General features: G+C 34.7%; 1 protein-coding gene across 1 annotated transcript in view; it reads left to right on the forward strand.

Moving 5' to 3' along the window:
- DGKB (diacylglycerol kinase, beta 90kDa) overlaps positions 1–12,653 on the forward strand; it is a 773,008-nt gene that overhangs the window by 430,881 nt on the left and 329,474 nt on the right. The gene's annotated exons all lie outside the window — the stretch shown is intronic.

The raw sequence follows: 12,653 nt of genomic DNA on the forward strand, positions 1-12,653 counted from the left end.
TCGAGACCATCCTGACTAACACGGTGAAACCCTGTCTCTACTAAAAAACACAAAAAACTAGCCGGGCGAGGTGGCGGGCGCCTGTAGTTCCAGCTACTCGGGAGGCAGAGCTTGCAGTGAGCTGAGATCCGGCCACTGTACTCCAGCCTGGGCGGCAGAGCGGGACTCCGTCTCAAAAAAAAAAAAAAGAAATAAATAAAAAATGTAGACATTGTCCTTCACAGTTACTCAGGGAAATAGGGAAAGCCTTGGTTCTGTATCTTCCCCATTTCTAGAAGGAAATAAGGCTCTCTCCACCTTACTCCCCTAGAAAAGTGGGGCAGAAGAAGTGAATTGTCTTTTGCTTCAATTATTTATACTCATTTCCACTCTATTCAGCTCACAAAGTTAAAACCATAACTAGCATTTCTGTATAGATATTTAAGTGACTTTATCTATCTATTGATATTCAAAGCCAGGGACTTTATTATCTCTGCATTTGACTTACATCTTGCCATAAATGTTACAGATCATTTATTATATACCGGCCCCTGGACATTCTTACATTTATTTCAATTTTGTCACTCATGAGTACATTGATGTAATCTTCTCCCATGTAGGTTCACAATAAACAAATGCTGTTGAAAACTATTTCAAAATTGTTTTATAGTTTTCTAAATATTAGCATTGAGTGCACTACTTTATGCGTAAATCATCACAGCAAATGTTTCATGATTAGTGAGTTTGTATCTAATTTTTCATTAAATTTACCTATTAAGATATTTTTACTAGGCCAGGCACAGTGGCTCACGCCTGTAATCCCAGCACTTTGGGAGGCCAAGGCAGGCAGATCATGAGGTCAGGAGTTTGAGACCAGCCTGACCAACATGGAGAAACCCTTTCTCTACTAAAAATACAAAAATTAGGGTATGGTGGCAGGTGCCTGTAACCCAAGCTACTTAAGAGGCTGAGGCAGGAGAGTCGTTTGAACCCAGGAGGCAGAGGTTGCAGTGAGCCGAGATTGCGCCATTGCACTCCACTCTGCGCAACAGAGCGAGACTCTGTAAAAAAAAAAAAAAAAAAAAAAAAAAAGTTTTTAGTAACTAAAAGTATAATCTAATACCTATGTTAAATATTGCCTTGATTTGTTTTTTACCCTACAAATAAATCATGACCTTATGATTTACTTTTTTCCTCATAGTTCAGAAAACTATACTTTTTATTATAAAGAAAATGAAATAAATGCATATATGGATATATATATGTACATGTATTTTCAGAACAATTCACACAAATTTTAAAACTCTGGTTCCTTCTGGAGAGGGGAGCAAAGTGGTTGTGGTGACAAATGTATTTTTCTTTATTGTACTGTCTGAATTTTGCTCCAGGTGCATTTCAAAATTAAATCAAAGTAATCTAATTAAAATTTTACACCTATAAGTTGTCTTTGTACCTAGAATAGACATTTTTATTTTACAAGATTTAGTTTCAGTTCAGGAAACACATATAAAAATACATTGACATAACAGTCAAAGTGTATGTCCTGTATAGATTTCAGCACTTGATTATATACCTGGAATATCCTGGAAATGAATATAGCTATTAATGTATCCAAAACACATTATAAGATAGAGTAGCCTATGCTTTCCCATATGTCATTCTATGAAGCATTAATATTTATACTCATATATATTATTTATGTTATGTTTATAAAGAAGTGTATATTCATATATTAAAATAGGTTTCAAGCAAAAAAGCAAAAGCTGTGTTTGGATAATACCACATGGAGTGTGCCTCTTAGAGAGTTTAACATAAAAAAGTTCATTAAAGGCTCTAAGAAATATACCAAGAAAATAAATGTTTGCAATTTATAAGGCATTACTGTCCTAAACTTATTGAGGAGAGAGGGAAAGAGAGAGAAAAAGAGAGCCATAGCAACAGAAAAAGGAGACAATTGTAGCGGCGTGGTGAGAGGGCAGGGGAGAATTGAATGTATAGAGAGGTATATCAATATATTTATGTGCTAATCAAATTTGACAACCTATATGTAAGAATGCCAATATTTATTACCCTCTTCCAAGTGTCAGAGGTTAATAAATTTCTTTCTACAGAATAATTTTTAAGTCTTCTTAATAATAAAGACTTCTATTATTCACATATCTATTTAATTTTTTATTATTAATAGCTCTACTAATTGGTGACATTTCTCACTGCTCAGTATGTGATTAGATGCCATTTACAACAATGTGTTTGTAAATTTCAATGTTTTTTATAAGACATAAAGCTAACTTTATTAAAACTTCTTTGCAAATTTGAGTCATGAATGAATCTTGCTTATAAATAGCTTATAGGGACTCTTTGCTAGAGATTGTAACATAAAAAATGCCTTCTAAAATGACACAAAGTCACAGGTTTCTATTGTGAGTTCAAGAACTGGGTATAGAGTAGATGTTCAATGAATTATTGGCCAAATATTTTTTAAGATAATGGTCAGCCACAGAATTCCATATAGGAATTAGGCATGTATGTTTCAGTCTATACATTTGCAGATTAATTCTACACTTATCATTTGAAGCATTTAGGCAATTCCCTAAACCATAATGTGATATATTCAGTATATTAACATTTTCTGATGAATTTCTGCGAGGAAGACATATTGTACATAAGCAATTTTGTACCTACAATGGCAGATAGTTCAGATTTCAACATTGCGACAGGCTCAGCCATAGCACACTTTCATATTTTCAGGAATTTGCAAATGGATTTTTTTAAGTACTCCTAATAATGGTATTTCAGATCAGATCTCTTGTCACAATAAATCACTTCCATTAATATTATCCTCCAGCATGCTCACCTTGAAATTCATTTATATTTTAAAGAACATGATGTTTCTAACATTATCTTAAGGAAATTAATTACCAAAATATATAGTTCTGTTCTCTATGCTTCTTATGACAGAAATTGAAAGAACTGGGAAAGGTAATGATTTTTCCGGTGCTTAAGAGAGTGCTAGTTGAAAGGTTTATATCATATTCTTTCCAAATTTCTATATAAATCTAAGTTAACTGTTAAAACAAAGCATGCTATTTAACTTTCTAAACTTTAAGATATTCTTCCATCAAACTGAATTTGAATAAAAACTTCCAGTCCTTTAGACTCAAGGAAAAACAAATTAAATATTTATGCTACTAGAATTTTAAACTATTTATTACATAATATTGGTATTTAAAATATTTATATAAATTGACAATTAGTATTCACAAACATATTTCCATTCATAATACACATACGTAATACTTCTCATGGTGCTATTTAGATAGATGACTTTAAATACTTCCTTTTTTTAAAAAAAAGGATATTATAATTGTTTATTACCACACTAAAATAAGCAACATTAAAAAGGGCAATTATAAAGGTGTATAATGATTTTAGAAAAACATGCAAAGCACTGTGGAATTCCGCGTGTAAAACTATGTAACATTGTAAAGGACTTCCAAGTAACATGCAAAATGGAACCAGTTACAGGAAAAGTATTGGTGGTGTATTAGTCTGTTTTCACGCTGCTGATAAGGACATACCTGAGACTGGACAATTGACAAAAGAAAGGTTTGTTGGACTTACAGTTCCACATGGCTGAGAAGGCCTCACAGTCATGGTGGAAGGCAAGGAGGAGAAAGTCACATCTTATGTGGATGGCAGCAGGCAAAGAGGGAGAGAGCTTGTGCAGGGAAACTCCCCCTTATAGAACCATCAGATATCATGAGACTTATTCACTATCATAAGAACAGCAAGGGAAAGACCTGCCCCTGTGATTCAGTTACTACGCACCACGTCCCTCCCATCACACATGGAAATTCAAGATGAGATTCTAGTGGGAACATAGCCAAACCATATCATTCTGCCCATAACCCTTCCCAAATCTCACCTCCTCACATTTCAAGACCAATCATGCCTTCCCAACAGTCCCCTAAAGTCTTAATTCATTTCAACATTAACTCAAAACACCACAGTCCAAAGTTTCATTCGATACGAGGCAAGTCCCTTTTGCCTATGAGGCTATAAAATCAAAAGCAAGTTAGTTACTTCCTAGATACAATGGGAGTACAGACATTGGGTAAATACAGCCATTCCAAATGGGAGACATTGGCCAAAACAAAGGGGCTACATGCCCCACATAACTGCAAAATCCAGTGGGGCAGTCAAATCTTAAAGCTGCAAAATGATCTCCTTTTGACTCTATGTCTCACATCCAGGTCATGCTGATGCAAGAGGTAGACTTCCATGACCTTGAGCAGCTCTGCCCCTGTGGCTTTGCAGGGTATAGCCCCCCATCCTGGCTGCTTTCACGGACTGGCATTGAGTGTCTGAGGCTTTTCCAGGTGCATGGTGCAAGCTGCTGGTGGATCTATTATTCTGGGGTCTGGAGGATAGTAGCCCTCTTCTCACAGCTCCACTAGGTGGTGCCCAAGTAGGGATGCTTTGTGGGGGTTCTGACCCCACATTTCCGTTCCTCACTGCCCTAGCAGAGTTTCTCTGTAAGAGTCCTGCCCCTGCAGCAAACTGCTTCCTGGGCATCCAGGTGTTTCCATACATACTTTGAAATCTAGGCAGAGGTTTCCAAACCCCAATTCTTTACTTCTGTGCACTGTCAGGCTTGGGAGCTGCCAAGGCTTGAGGCTTGCACCCTCTGAAGCTATGGTTTAAGCTCTATGTTGGTCCCTTTCAGCCAAGTATGGAGCAGCTGGGACACAGGACACCAAGTCCCTTGGCTGCACACAGCATGGAGACCCTGGGCTTGGCCCACAAAACCATTTTATCCTCTTATGCCTCTGGGCCTATGATGGGAGGGCCTACCACAAAGGTCTCTGACATGTCCTGGAAACATTTTTCCCCATCGTCTTGGCGATTAAAATTTGACTCCTCATTACTTATGCAAATTTCTGCAACCTGCTTGAATTTCTCCTCAGAAAATAGGATTTTCTTTTCTATTGCATTGTCAGGCTGCAAATTTTCCAAACTTTTATGTTCTACTTCCCTTATAAAACAGAATGCCTTTAACAGTACCCAAGTCATTTCTTGAATGGTTTGCTGCTTAGAAATTTCTTCCACCAGATACCCTAAATCATCTCTCTTGAGTTCAAAGTTGCACAAATCTCTAGGGAAGGGGCAAAATGCCACCAGTCTCTTTACTAAAACATAATAAGTCACCTTTACTCCAGTTCCCAACCTGTTCCACATCTCCATCTGAGACCACCTCAGCCTAGATGTCATTGTTCATATCATTATCAGCATTTTGGTCAAAACCATTCAACAAGCCTCTAGATTGCTCCAAACTTTCCCTCATTTTCCTGTCTTCTTTTGTGTCCTCCAAACTGTTCCAACCTCTGCCTGTTACCCTGTTCCAAAGTTGCTGTCACATTTTTGGGTATCTTTTCAGCAGTGCCCCATTCTACTGGTACCAATTTATTGCATTAATCCATTTTCATGCTGCTGATAGATATATTAGAGACTGGACAATTTACAAAAGAAAGGTTTATTGGACTTACAGTTCCACATGGCTAGGAAGGCCTCACAATCATAGTGGAAGGCAAGGAGGGATGAGTCATATCATACGTGGATGGTGGCAGGCAATGAGAGAGCTAGCTTGTGCAGGGAAACTCCTCCTTACAGAACTGTCTGATCTTGTGAGACTTATTCATTATCATGAGAACAGCATAGGAAAGACCTGCCTCTGTGATTCAATTACCTCCCACTGGGTCCCTCACGCAACATGTGGAAATACAAGATGAGATTTGGTGGGGAAATAACCAAACCATATCAGATGGTCTTAACAAAGATTTCTTAAAATTGTAGTCATAGCATGATTTCGATGATTCAATTCAAATTCTTAATGTGTAACACCTAAAGCCATTTTACTAGAATAAACTAAAAGAAATTAGCTAGTAAGCACTCATGGCCAGTGATCACGATAATACTGTTTAAGTCCACTCAGCTTATTTAAAAGTATCTGGTCTCTAATTTTTGGAATGAAACAAAGATAGTTTCTCAGCCCCCTGGTCAGAAGTATGTGATTTATTTCTGTTCTACTTTCTGCTTTTTCTCTCTTGGGCCTTAGTAACTACACAGTTTGTGGAACACACTACGTACTCAATAGATATTTATTCTTTAAGTTATTTACTATTTCATGGTATATTTATCTTCTATACATTTTTCTATATATCTTACTGTCTTTACAGTTTATGCTTTTATAGTGCAAAAAATGCAATAAAGATTGAACTGTGATATGTAGAGTGAGTCTTGATTCTACATAAGTCTTATTTCAGGTATTAAAATCTTTTAGTTTTCTCAGCCTTTATGTACCTAACCTTCAAGAATCAGCAATGCAAAACAAACAAAAATTCTTCAACATAAATCCTTGAGCATTGTGTCTTACAAATAAATAATACGAGATTACTCATAGATTAGTTTGTGCTTATTATCAATTTATAAGTCAGCAGTATGCAATTTTCAACTTATCATTCTTTATCTGTTGATGATATTGAACTGAAGACTAAATATAAAATATCACTCTCCTTATACATATATGTATGCTTATGTATGTGTGTGTGTGTATATATATACACACACACACCATTATATATGGAAAATTATCATTTCTAAGAATAGAAAAAATCAAACGTGTATTTTTTTAACTTTCTATTTTGCTATAGAGACAAAGAAAAGCCCACAGACGAGAATAATACAACACAAAATTGCCATTTGTTATCCAGAGATAAAAAATTCCATTAAAGTACTAGAATATAATGAGAAGTTAAAACTAACATATTTCAGTAGTGACAGAAAACTGCTATATTAAAGCCAAACATTTTTACTTACTATGTAAAGTGCCATTGAGAAATTATTTCTGTGAATTCAACAAAATAATTTTTGAAGTTCCAGAGCAATTCAAACTGCCGTACATTATGATGGTATATTCTGTTGATGTATTCATTTTTATAATTTTCTTGATCTTCTGTAAGAATTTTTAATGTACAAATGATAAAAGCCAATTGAAAATTGGCATCCAATGGATTTCATGACATATTCTCTTATATGTATATCTTACATATATTTTTGAGTCAGATGTGACATAGCAAATAGAATATAGAAGATATTTGTATTTATTTTCCTCTGAAGGCTTTTAACATGTATCTTTGTAGAATCATATTTGTAGGAATTCACGTTTTCTTTCACTTTAAACTTTTAGGAATTAAACTGTTATTTCAGGAGTACAATTGATTTTTAAATTACTGACATTCACGATCTATTAAAAACAGTGAAAGTAAAGAAAGGATGAAGTCTATCAGTGTCATCATTCAGGTATTTGACCTCACTTTCTCCTCAGTCAAGACAACTTCATTAATGTAGGCTGATTTTTTTTCATATAAAAATTTAAATTATTATCATGTTTTAAGGCACACTTCTACCTGTATGTCACTATCTTTTATAAGCCAACTAGGTGAACAGTACTACTGAAATTAGAAGTTAAATGTTTGTCATTTTTAGTGTTCTGAATAAAATCAATTTTATTAGAAATAGTGGTGTCGTGCAGGGACCTTTTGAAGAGAATCATCTTCATGAGAGTTTCATGTGCTGAATCACTTTTATGTCTCTAGTTTCTGTGTACTAGAACGAATTGGTGTGTTTTTAAATAAAGAGCATACTCATTTTGCATTCTAACTTAGAATACTTTGCTATATCATTTAAATGAAATTTTTGAAATTTGTGTGTGTAAGCATTATCATGAGGCCAGTTTTTCCATATGACTAAGTTATGGTTTACCCATGAATCATATGGTGTACAGATAAATAAATAGGTAAACATATAGATGTATATATGTATATACATATATGTATTTGTGAGGCATAGATTTATATATTTGTATACATATATATTTGCTAAGAGTTTTCATTTTATATTTATATAAATCTCATAATTATGTGTGCTCTTCTATGTGTGTATTTCTAATGTAAAGCTTTTACAATAATTTACTATGCTCCTCAATTCATATATTTTATTTGTATGTTGAGACTTATTTAAATACTTTGTTGGATCTGAGCAGGTAGAAACGAGAATGGTAAAATGAGTCAGGACTGTATGTGTTCTCATGCAGGGGGTTTCAATTCACCTGAAGCTTCCTGCATCATTTCTTGGCACCATTAATAACACCAGAACACTTACTTCTGTATCCAGGCTGTTTAAAATCATGTTTGTAAGCTGGCTCTTTGGAATAGAGTGAGTGAGGACTGGAGGATGAATAAAGAAGAGAGTTAGTAACTTTTCTCCCTTCCTTTTTTGCCCCTCACTCCCTTTCTTCTTTCACACCAAATTTTTTATTCTCCTGTTCATTTTTTACTTTTGCCACTGCAGTGAAGTAATAAAAACTATTAATGAAATTTCTGAGGCTTGGATAAAATACTGCTTATCTGCTATTGATTTGGTTGTTTATTTTTCTGCAAACATTTACTAAGGAGCCCTGTTTATGTGATAGACATTCAGCTAAAGACTAGATTTTTAGAATCTAAGGCAAATGAAAAAATGGAACTTGGGATTACAGAGAGCTTAGATAATCATAAGTTCTGCAGAAGAATATAAACCAGAGAAAAATTATACTTTGTAACTGTACAGAGGGAAGGTATTTCCTTGGGCTCCCAAATTAACGTGACCATTGAGCTCTAACAGATATATGCTGAAGAAAGGGTTGATTGTATATTCTCTAATTTAAATAAAACAGAAATATTTATTTCTAGTTTCTGTTTGCAAGACACTTACATTTTATTATTATCATTTCCATGCAAATATTTTAAATATTTTCCCCTTGATTTTGCCTTTCTATTCCTAGGGTTCGTATTATTACTTTACATGAATTTGCATGTGGTCTATGCAAAAATTTTATATACACACACATACAAATACTTCCAGGATAACAAATAAAGAAACAAGATTTGTAAAGTAACAGTAATTAATTCAGAGATGTCCACAAGATTACAAAAATAATTCAAGTTTAAGTATCATCTTATAGGGAAGAGTATTAAACAGTAAAAAACCACTTTTAGAAAAAATTTCTACTCATTACTGTAGCTTGTATGCCTACATGCAACCTTCAGGAAGTATTTGTTAAATTAAAACACAAAGACAATTATTTATTGTTCCTTATAAGCTGACAACAATATATATATGTAACAGATATATAACATAGATAATATTTTATATATATATATAATTTTAATTAGTCCATAATAAGTAAACTATCAATTTAGTTTAAAGGGAAGAAACTGCAGATAAGCTTGGACAACAGTTAAATATATTATTTCCAAAAACCCTATCCTCAATTTATATAGTTATGGTGAAAACACTGAAGCTTCTGTTCCCTTGTGTTCAGCCTGACACCTAGGTTAGCATCAGCCTCTCCAACTGCAACAAAATTCAATTGTGTTCTGGAGACAGAAGGGATCCTCTAAACTAATTAGACAATGGATAGTCTACTTTTGGGAATAAACCTGTGACCTTAACTCGTATCAATGATAGAATTTTCTTCCCCTTTGATGTTCATAGATAGCCAACAGATCTGCATTTGGAATTGACTAGAGTTCAATTGCTATTTTGTTAGTGTAAGTAAAATCAGTGCCATATAATTTAGTTAATTTGATACGAATTTAAATACTTACTTTCTAGTATCTAGATGTGTTAGGATTCATTCTATCAACAATATAATAAAAATGCTTTTTGGTTCTTCTGGAATAGAATCAATTGATTCTTGGTGGAAATTATCCCAGGGAACAATTTTGAGGACCCTCGTTGTAACACTTCTTTACAGGACATATTAAGTAGAAGGTTAGCTTGGCTTGAACTTTTTCCAAAGAGGTTAATCACCTCATTATAAGGTAATCTTACCTAGAAAGTAATCCTCTGGCATGACTAATTAGAACTAATTAGACCCTCTGTGTTGCTTCTCCCTCCACATAAGCAGTAGTTACTCATGCATTTCTTTTGGAATATATGTAGTTATGTGAACATGTTCAACATTATTTTCTGACTGAACAAAGTTAATTCTACAATATTAACCTTGAATGTCTGATTTATTTTTAAAAAATGGTTCACTCACAAACATTGCTCTTTGAAGAGAAAAATAACATTCTCACATATGCAGCATTTTGAAATTTGTATTTTCTGCATTAACTATGTTTTCATATTGGGATATGTAAAGCCATGGTTCCCAAACTTCAGTCAGCATAATTATATCATATAGAATTAAAATATATATGTTATGTTTTATATAAGTATATATATGTGTACATATATTTGTCTATGTTACTTATATTTTATATTTTTGTTAAAAAATATAAGTTGTATTTATTTATGATGTACAATAGGATTCTTTGATATTTGTATACATTATGGAATGGCTAAGTCAAGATACTTCACGCATGCATCAACTCATATACTTTTGTGGAATTAACACTTGAAATCACCTTTAGAAAATTTCCAGCAATTTTATATAAATAATATAGTTAATAACTATATAAATTAGTATTTATGTAATAAAATACTTCAAATAGTAATAAAATAATTATATAAATAAATGTATTTATGACAATTAGCTTATATAAATATATCATAGTTATATACATAACATATAAAAACTCGTAAGTATAAATATGGTATATGTTTATACAACTTTCTGTCCTTTTATGCTTTGATTTAATTGGTTCAAGGCATAGCCCAGAAATTTTCATTTTTGACCATGTCCTCCAGAAACTCTGATGGACATAGTCCAAGAACTGTGCTTTGACAAGCACAGCTCCACATCACTCTCTAGATAGGAACTTTGGTAGCTTGACTGGTCAAATAAGAGACAGTGACTGCAAGTCATCAGGCTGAATCCATCTAGCCTCTCTATGTAAACATCATCCTTAGTAATGTTGCTATTTATTTATTTATTTATTTATTTATTTATTTTGAGACAAGTCTCGCTCTGTCCCCAGGCTGGAGTGCAGTGGTGTGATCTCTGCTCACTGCAACCTCTGCCTCCCAGGTTCAAGTGATTCTACTGCCTCAGCCTCCTAAGTAGCTGGGACTACAGATGTGCACCACCACACCCAGCTAATTTTTGTATTTTTAACAAAGACAGGGTTTCACCATGTTGGCCAGGATGGTCTCGATCTCTTGACCTCGTGATCCACCTGCCTTGGCCTCCCAAAGTGCTGGGATTACAGGCGTGAGCCACCACGCCTGGCCTTAATGTTGCTATTTTTAAGTATGGTCCAAAGCTCTGTTGATCAAAGCTTGTTGAATGCTCCTAGGCACTCAATCAGAACTTGTTCATATTTTTCAATGAAAGATAAGACCAGTTTGATTACCTCATTCCTGTTTCGTCGTCACCGAACCACTGACAACTCCTGCCTTATTTAACCTTTTTTGTGTTTATGATCCCTGGAAGTAGATGTGCAACTGAAATGTTTAGGTTTTATATGATAATTCCGCCTCCCAGTTGATGGCTCATTTCTGTTCCTAGGCCAGCTTGTGTGCACATGCAAAAATCTACTTCCAACTCATGCAAATCCCATGGATGATGCATCACAGAAAGTCTCAGTATTTGTGGTGTACACCAGCAGCTAGGAGTAAGGCTCACACTACATATATCATATGTGAGCAAGTGTGACCTATGGGCCATACTTCACTATGAAGAATTAAACAATACTAATAAGTAGGGAATCTTATTGGAGAGTCATGCTTGGGTCTCCTCAATTTATCTCTTCTTTCCCCCAGATATTTATAGTGTGCTAGTTAGGGCTCCCTGGCTTCGAGCAGTGGCTCTTCCACCTCCTAGCTGTGTGACTTTAGGAAAATTGCTCCTCTCTCCATGCCCCAGTTTTCTAATCAGTATAATGAGGATTGATATTAATGGCATCAATCTGAAGGGTGTATTGCAAAAATAAATTAACACTGGATGAAGAACATTTTAACAGTGTCTACCAAATATTGTGTTCCCCCAAATACTAGCAGTTATGATTGATCATCTTATCACTTATTGCCTCCAAGTCCCACCATCTGGCATTTCCTTGGATTCATTCTATACCTATTCCCAGGACATTCTGACTCTCTTTCAAACTTTCCTAATTTTGCCTTGATTGTTCTTTGAAAGTCTGAATTCGTCATCAGGATCATACCTGCAGACTCTTATGTTTTCTTTTCATTATTTTGTATAGCTTGAGAAATGTTTATTATAGTTCTATAATGTGAAAGTATTTGGCGGATGAACAATGTTAACATGAAATATCCTCTCTGCTCTTGAAAAGCATTTGGGCCTACAGGGAAGACAAAAGTCAAACATGTAATCACAATAAAATATGGTAAAGACTATCAGTGAGGTAAATGCAAAATTGAGTACAATATGCTACTGGGAAGAGGTGCCCCTTTCTGTCTGAGGACTGGAGAAGACATCCCCAAAAAGTATTCTTCTCATACCCATGTCCAATGCCCAAAGCATCTTCACCAAGTTTTTCTACTGGGAGTCACCCATGTCACTGCTACTCATATCATGACTTAGTGACCCAGCCACTCTTAAAGGCAAGAGCTCAGGAAAATGTGATCTCTGGCTGGGGGGTGGCGGTGTCATGTGCTCACATAAAGTC

Source organism: Mandrillus leucophaeus, unplaced genomic scaffold (assembly GCF_000951045.1).
Source record: "Mandrillus leucophaeus isolate KB7577 unplaced genomic scaffold, Mleu.le_1.0 Scaffold258, whole genome shotgun sequence".
Taxonomy (NCBI): Eukaryota; Metazoa; Chordata; class Mammalia; order Primates; family Cercopithecidae; genus Mandrillus; species Mandrillus leucophaeus.